Raw genomic sequence first — 9,152 nt, forward strand, 5'->3', positions numbered from 1 at the left:
ACCTCCTTACAAGTATAATATTCTAGTCTAAATTTGAAGTGAAGCTAAATCATCTTAGCGCTGTATCTGAAGATGACAATTTAAGAAATGAGTCCATGTGCTGGAAAGATAGGTTTCTGGAGAAAGTGTAAAGAATGGCAGCCCACAATGTGCAACGGAGCCCGAGGACGCTCTCTCCCTTCCCAGAGCCTGTTCCACTCCTGTAGAACTTCGATCAGTCATTAGTCAGCCTGGGGAAGGCGGGATATTTAGAGAGAAATGAGCACTTATTAAAAAGGGCCAAGAGAGCAAGTTTTCAAAGCTAGAACACTCCAACGAAACCGTTTTATATATAAGCAGGCCCTCTGGAGTTAGCACACATACCTGCACCTGGACCCCACCTGGACATAATTAGTTTCCCTGTGCTCAGAGCAGAGAAAACACCAAAGAAAATGATGTCAAAAAACTGAGCAATCTGTCGTGATCTGTGCTGTGCGATTAAAGCAGCGTGCTTTCTGTAAGAATTATGTAACACAGATGACATGGTATGTAGATAGCCAGCACTGGAAAACCATCTGGTAGTGTTTGACTTCACAACTGTTATGTCTGTCCTTGAACCGTCCATATATTTCGGGATGGAGGTCAGAGGAAGGAAAGATGAAATGCTCTTGATAGATCTGTACGATCTTTTACCTACTTGCAATTACAGTGTTCTGGGCAGGACTTTTAATTCTGAGTGAGCAGAATCCTCAGTGCTTGAAGACCACAATATAAAGTAGACAAAGACCAGGTGGACCCATAAATCACAGCGGCACGTGCAGGGCTGGAGAATAGTTAGTACACCAAGAAACAAATGGGAAAACGTATTCCATCGCCTTATATGAGCCGTCCCCTGACTCTCTCCTCCTGAGCCCTAAATGCCCAAGGTGGCACCATTTCCTCTGCATTGTGTCTGTCTGATCAGACTGCACAGCATCTTCCTCTGGCACGAGCGGGCACTTTGAAACTAGGCCAGCATTCCCCTCTCCAGATGATTTCAACATTGATCAAATCATCGCTTGTTGACCAACCACGGCTTGCCTAGCAGTCCTACCTTCTTGGAGGTCACATAGGAATAACTAGAAGTAATTTAGGAGTGAATCAAGAGAGAGATATTCACAGCCAACAGTAAGGGTAGAATAATGGTTAGAGTCACTGAGGTCAGGCAGAGCAGACCAGGGGCGTTTCAGATTGAGTTGCCGGCACTGTGAAGCTCTCCCCACCCCGTCACCTCCACCAGAGCATTCACCACAGTGATTGCTTCCTGTCCATCCCTGTGGACTGCATTCCTTAAGGGCTAAAGTTCAGATTCCAGCAACATTTAATGGGTGCCTGCTAATTCCCAGACAGCCAGCCAAGTGCTGCCACAGGTCCTCCTTCATGAGCCCTGGGAGGTGACTTCATCCTCGTTTCAGAAATGAGGAGAGTAGGTACCAGAGAGAACACATACTTGGCACAAGGCCAAATTATGAGCCAGGCCATCAGGTGAGTGTGATTTATTGAAGGCACGCTCTGTGGGAAAACTGAAGGGAGCGAGGGAATCAAGAGAGGGACCTGAAAGAGCAGAGTGAAGTGAGGTCTCAGGTCAAATCTAGCCTTGGCCTGCTGAGGGTGGAGGGCTGGGGAGAGGTCTTCCAGAGCCTAAATCTGACTGAGAAGTTGTCCCACTGAGGTTAGGGAGTGGGCTTTTTACCCTAGAATCAGTTGTTAGCAAAGGAGGAGGGTCTGTGGGTAGTGGGTGGTGTCACCCTCCGGGCCCTTAGGCCTATACAGCTGCTGTCAGCCAGGGCTTCAGAGAAGGCCACAGGTGGGGGCCCTGACCAAGGGAAACTGGGAAGGCCGCCTTGCAGCCGTAAGTGCGGGAGCCCCTACAAACCCATGTGTTCTGGCTTCACTCCTCACTTCCTCAGCCCACACCACCCACCCAAGTCTCATTTGTCTTGCTGTCTTTGCCAGATCTTGCCTCTCCCAGCGCCTGTCACAGTAACTATCCTCGCCAATCCATGTTTGTTCAAGAAATTAGTGGAGAAAGAATAAGTAAGTGATAAATAAAGGTGAAAATTGTGAGAATTTAGAAGAAAGGAGTGAATTCTGACAGGAGGAAAGGTGAGGTGTCGGGGATGGATCACAGAAGAGGTGCGCATTTGAAAGCTGAGTAGGTGGGGAATGGGCGAAAGGGAACTTCAAGCTGGAGAAAGGCAGATGGGCGTGAAAGGGGATGATGCATTTGAGAGAGAATGAATAAACCCCGAGGCTTGGTTTCAGATATTTGGAAGGATATGTTGATAGATGGGCCTGTAGACATTATTTGGGTCAGATCATTGAAAAATTCAACAGTATACTAAGGGGTTAAAAGTTCATTCTTTTAAAAAATATGGTTTCATTTTATTCTTATGCTCTTCTGTATTTTCGAATTGTCTGCAAGTCACAAAAGAAAATGAAATGTATGTTTACATTGTAATTGAGCAAAGGCCGACTCTCATAATGCCCCTAGACCTTGGTTCAGAACACTAGAGACGGCTCCTTCTGGAATGGAAGTAAGGCCCAAACAGGGTTTCTTCTTAGTCAGTAGAAACCAGTCAGACCTTTGAGGAGGGAATAACGTGACTGGAAAGTATGGAAATGGATATTGTGTGGCAGTAATCTGAATAAAGAACTAGAGAGATGAGGCATGGGCTTCTGGGAGAGCAGTTACAACTGTTCAGGCAAGGGATAACAGGTGAGTCCCGGGGGACAGATGACAGCTGTTCTGAGGTGGAATGGAAAGGATTTGGTGACTGGATGTAAGCCATAAAATCGAAAAGATTGAATTTAGGGCTGACATTTCCCATGGATGATCAGGAGGATGTTGACATCATCCTTAGATGAGGAAAATGGAGACAGGTTTTGGAGGTAGATGGTGAGTTCAATTTTACATGTGGTTGGTTTGAGATAAGAGTCAGGAATTCTAAGTGAAGATATTTAAAGAAAGATGGAAGTAATTCAGAGGAGTGAGGACTGAAGATAATGACTGGATACGCGTCAGCCATAAGATCAGTATAAGGAAGAAAGAGGAGGGGAGTAGATTAAGTGGGGGGCAAGGAGGCGGGGGAGACCTAGAGAGAGGCAGGAACTGGCCTGCAGCTCAAACCCTGGGGAATCTCTAAACTCAAGGGTCAGGTCGAGGAAGAGAAGCCATTGCTAGAAACTGAAAGGGAATAGTGTTCTGGAACTCAAGCAATGAGGAAGATTCAGGAAGAGGTTGTCGAAATCCTCCACGGAGGTAAAGTATGTCTAGGATTGCCAGGTAAAGTACAGGGTGCCCAGTTAAATTTGAATTTCAGATAAACAATGAAAAAATTTCTAGTATAAGTATATCCTATACAATGTTTGGGACATACTTATATTAGGGGCATCCAAATACTGCATTGGACATACTTATGAATAAAATACTTACAAACAAAATAGAATAATAAATTAAAATTGCTTATCCGAAATTAAATTTAACTGGGCATCTAGTATTTTTGTTTGCTAACTCTGACAACCCTAAAATAACTTGAATGGAAGTGTGTCATTAGTGAACTCGCTACAGTGTCCCAATGAGCTCAGTTCTGTTAGTCTCCCTGGCCCCCCTTTTTCTTTTGTGAGGAAGCTAACATTGCTTGGGATCCAAACTCGTGTACCCTGGGCTGCCAAAGCAGAGCATGCAAGCTTAACCACTACGCCACCGGGCCAGCCCCTTAGCTACCTTTTTACTCATGAGCAAGATGACAGGAGCCCTATAAAAGGGCTTTATTGTGAAAAGGCCTCCAGGTTCTGTTTCCTATATACCTGCCTAAATTTCCTTCTCCATTTTGTTGCATTTTTGCCTCCAGCTCCATTATCAGCTTTCTGCCTCCCCCCTCTGAACTTACTTCCTCACTGGTCTTCCTTCCTGGATTCTAGACATTGTTCATCCCTGGGCAGTCCTCTTTTGCTCCATGTTCACTGTTTTAGGAGAGTGGCCAGCGGAAACACTGGACTGCAAGGGTTTAAGGAGTCTGTATGAGGTGAGCAAATGGAGAGGGTGAATTTAAACCACTTTGTCAAGAACTTGTGTGGTGAAGATATGGGATGGTAGGAACAAGTTTGTGACTTTTGAGGGATGAGAGCAGAGAAAGGATAACAAACTGATGGGGGTATTATAAGAAAAGATCCTAGCAAAGCTGAGAGTGGGTAGAGGAGGCACTGAGGGGAAATGGTCTTGAAAAAGAGACAGCAGGAAAGAAGACAGAGATGGTAAGTGTAGATAAAGACAGTTTGATGGAAAGAGAGATTTGAGGAACCTAGATTAACTGCTTTAATTTTCTCAGTAAAGAGGGAATTGACCTTATTGGTTATGATATTGGGTTGGTAGGCAGATTGGGGGTTTTAAAAAAGTACATATATTTGATTCCTACTAGCTTCAGTTTCAGAGGTTGAATTTTTTCCTGATAGTTGTCTTCAACTTTTGGAGACTTACACATGGATATAGAATATACGACTATTACATGCCTATGCTTTATTGTCACCCATGGGTGACCCACCAACTCACTTGATATCGTCCCTTAAGAGGAACAGATTAACATGTTTGCAAGTGGAGAGAATCTGTGTGACTTTAGGGTCCCCAGCGCCCTCCCTCAATATCACAACACACAGAATGTGACCACCAGAAAACATCTGTGATTAAAGCTGACCTACATTGCGTTTCTCAATGTGTGGTGGTGTCGGTATATTTTCAAACCCAAGTTGGACAACCTCCTTCTTCTTTTCCACACTGCTTGTGAAAATTGCTACCCCTCGACTCTCAGGATCAAAATGGTGCTGGGCACGCCTACTAGGATCACTATGAAAACAAAAAATGGGAAATAACAAGTGTTGGTGAGGATGTGGAGAAACTGGAATTCTCATGCATCGCTGCTGGGAATGTAAAATGGTGCACACACTGTGGGAAACAGTTTGGTGGTTCCCAAAAAAGCTAAACATAGAATTCCCTCATGACTCAGCAATTCCACTCCTAGGTATCTACCCAAAGCAATCGAAAGCAGGGACTCAAACAGGTTCTTGTACACCAATGCTCATTGCAGCATAATTCACAATAGCTAAAAAGTGGAAACAACCCAAGTGTCTACCAACAGAGAAATGGATAAAGAAAATCTGGTATATACATGCAATAGAGTGTTATTCAGCCTTAGAAATTCTAATACATGCTACAGTATGAATGAACCTTGAAAACATGCTAAGTGAAATATGCCAGCCACAAAAGGACAACTATTGTATGATTTCACTTATATGCAGTACCTAGAATAAGCAAATTCATAGAGACAGAAACTAGAATAGAGGTTACCAGAGACTGAGGGGAGGGGAATGGGTGTGATTGCTTAATGGTTACAGGGTTTCTGTCGGGGTAATGAAAAAGTTTTGGAAATAGTGGTGGTGGTTGCATAACATTGTAAATGTAATTAATGCCACCGTGTACTAAAAAATGGGTAAAACAGCAAATTTTACATTGCATATATCTTACCACAACTTTAAGAAATTAATACTGTAATATACCAAAAACCACTAAAATGGGTGAATTGCATGGTGTGTGAATTATACCTCAATAAAGTAGTTGCTTATACCTTTGGGACACTTTTCCTTAACTGCATTCAGGCCACGGGGACCACGAAAAACCTGAATTGGAAAAATAATAAAATGTGACTCATGGGGGGAGGGAGATCTCTTCACAGCTTGAAGAGATTCAGATAATTAACTCAGAAACTTGCCATGCTTAAGAGGCTGAGGCCAGGGGATGCAGCCGGGGAAGAGTGGGCAACTCAGAACTGTATTTTGTATTATATTGTATTTTGTATGGTTGTGGGTAGGGTTATTCTACTGAAAGGCAACTTTTACTAGCATAAAGCCCTTTAGGGAAAAGTCACTATGTGTGACAATTAAATAGGTTTTGGTTTGCGGTTGAAGGACAACCACCTTTTGGTTATCAACCTGAACTTTCGCTGGCCTGGAAAGCAGCAGTGTGTTTGAGTTGAGTCAGATGTGCCATTTTGTCTTGCTCTTCTGTGTGATGCTATGTTTGGGATGGAGGGTGATGATGTTTTGAAATGTGCATTTGGAGTTCCAGGAGAGGCCATCCAGAGTGTCCACAATGTCACTGGAGGAGACAAAACCATTCATCCATTCAGCAGCAGCACAAAGCAGCCTACATCAAGAAAACAACAGTACATCCCCAAACAGATCAAACAGCTGCTCATCAATCTGGTGCACGCTGCAGGTTGCCTGACTAAATTACTGTCGAATAAGCAGACGAGCACCATTTGTCAGTCAGCATTGAGTTTAAATGAGCAGAGATGCACATAAAGCCAGCAATGCAATTGTAATTAAGAATTATGAGCATCAAATTTCAACTAAGCCTTTCTTAAGATAGCAGTGACCGAGTTCTAAGGAGCATGTGAGGGATCCAGAGCAGAATTAAAGTCTAAGCATGGTCTACCCAGAGCCCTCTACAATTTACGCAGCTCGTCATGTACGAAAGCGATGGGTAGATGATGGAGACTCCGTGAGAACTCAGGCTCTATTTTTCCTGTTTGCCTTAAAAAAAAAAAAGTATATTACACATATTAAAGAGTGAATAATAATAATGGTAGTAATAATAGAAAAACGACGCTCTTGAACCCACCACCCAGATGAAGAAATAGAACATCTTGATTTGTTTAAATGGTGGTTGAAATCATTGTGAGAATTGACATATCTCTGGATGCTGAGTTGAATGAGATTTAATAAATGTTGAGTGCTGACAATGAGTTGGTGCTAAGGCATATAAAGATGAATAAAAACAGACTTGCCTGAGAGAGTTTATAGTCTGGAAGGGAGAATAAAAGGCCAACACAGTTAGCTGTGTATCTCCTGAATTCCCGGGGAGAGTGGAGATGTCATAAGAGAGGTATGCAGTGCCATAGAGGTTCCGAAAAGGTTGGATCAGGCAGGATGGGGAGGCCTGCGAGGGGAGAGCTCAGGGAAACCTTTGTGAAGAAAGTGGCCTCTGAGCTGGACATCAAAGGTAAGCAGGGGTCCTACAAGATGAGAGAAGGTGGGAGGGAGGGTATTTCAGGCGGAGGGACTTAACACAAGCAAAGACAAGAAAGTCTCAGGCCTGTGAAAGAAAGAGTAGACTGATTCATCTACAGTAAGAGAGTAGTGGAATATAAGATTGGCCAACTGTCCTGAGCCAATTTCTTATGAGACTCCCATGTCCTTAGGAAACATTCCATCCTTGAAGGGCTAGTTTTCCTTATCACCTAAAAACTCAGGACTAGCACACTCAGCATCAATCCTATTTAGGAGGATGTAGGAGGGAAAATTTCTGGTTTTGGCTGTTCAAAATCATCCATTCTACCTTCCAAACAGCACCCTACATTTATTTGGGCAAACACCTCTTCCCCAATATTAGCCTATGTAGTATGGCATGGGGTTAGCTCTATTTTTTTAGCTCCAGGGTTAAACTTCCTAGCTATCGTTGATTGGTTCAGATAAAGGCAAGTGACCTAGAGGAAGGTCCAGGGCTTTGGGGAGACTGTCAAGGAAGCTGAATATTTTCTTCCCTGCTGATCAAAAAGCTGAGAAACTGTGAGGGCTATGGCTTTTGCAGCCATCTTGTCACTGAGCGGAGAGAGCCCGGTTCACAATGAAGTTGACACATTGAGGTAGGGTCAATATTCAATATTTGATAAGGGTATGCCAAGGACATCAATCAATCAGAATGGACAGCAGCAGGTAGGCTGTACTGGGACTCTGCCTGGAGGAACTCATAGCTTTACAAAAAGCTTTATTCATGGTGTATCATCTCAAACAAAACACTATCATGTACTGGTCTATCTATGAATTTTATTTTTACATAACCTTGCCATATTGCTCCTAAAAATATTTACAATAATTTCTTAATATCATCTAAAACCTAGATTATATTCAGTTTTTCCTAGTTGTTTAAAAATTTTTTCTTAATAGTTAGGTATCTTGAATAAAGATTTTAAAAAAGTTACACTGTTTTCTTGCTATTAAAAAGGAATTTTTATGCTGGAAACTGTTAGAAACAACTGATGCGTGAAGTTGTGGATTCAAATCCTGGCTCCTTCATTGGCTGTGACTTTGGCCAATTCATTTAACCTCTTCACTTGCCTAAGTAATATTTAACTCAGAAGTTGTTGGGAAGATTCTGTGAAATGGAAACTCATCAGTCTGTGTGAATAATGAGGTTACTTTGTGTGATGATTAATATTATATGTCAACTTGATTGGGCCACAGGGCGCCCAGATATTTGGTCAAACATTATTCTGGGTGTTTCTGGATGAGATTAACATTTAAATCTGTAGACTGAGTAAAGCAGATTGCCCTCCCTAATGTGGGTGGGTCTTGTCCAATTAGTTGAAGGCCTGAATAGAACAAAAAGGCTGACTTCCTCTAAGTATGAGAGAACTTTTCCTGCCTGATAGCCTTCAAACTGGGACATGGCTTTTTGTTGCCTTAGGACTGGAGCTGAAATGTTGGCCCTTCCTGCATCTCAAGCCTGCCTGCCTTTGGACTGGAACTACACCTTCGACCTTCTTGGGTCTCTAGCTTGCTGACTCACCCTGAACATCTCGGGATTGTGAGCCTCCATAATTGTGTGAGGCAAGTCCTTATAACAAATCTCTTTATACACACACACACACACACACACACCCTATTGGTTCTGTTTCTCTGTAGAACCCTGACTAACACACTTCGTAAGAAGTGTGCAAATTTCTATGGCCAATTGCCCCCATCTATACAACTCTAGGACATCAGCCCACCCCTCTTTCCTCAGCCTTTCTCCACTATTTCTGAGCTTCCTGAGGGGGTTATCTCACTGTCCTTATGAATAGTCTCCTCACAGCCCTTTACTTGTTGCTTTCTGCTGTCCAGCACACCGAGCCTACTGCAGGTGCTTTTGCCCTATTCCCACTACAAAGGCACAAAATCCCAATGGCTTGGGAGACTCACCGTATAAATCTTTTTTTTTTTTTTTTTTTTTTTGCTGAGGAAGATTAACCCTGAGCCATCTTTGCCAATCTTCCTCCACTTCATACGTGGATTGCTGCCACAGCATGGCTGATGAGCGA

Source organism: Equus caballus, chromosome 8, assembly GCF_041296265.1.
Source record: "Equus caballus isolate H_3958 breed thoroughbred chromosome 8, TB-T2T, whole genome shotgun sequence".
Taxonomy (NCBI): Eukaryota; Metazoa; Chordata; class Mammalia; order Perissodactyla; family Equidae; genus Equus; species Equus caballus.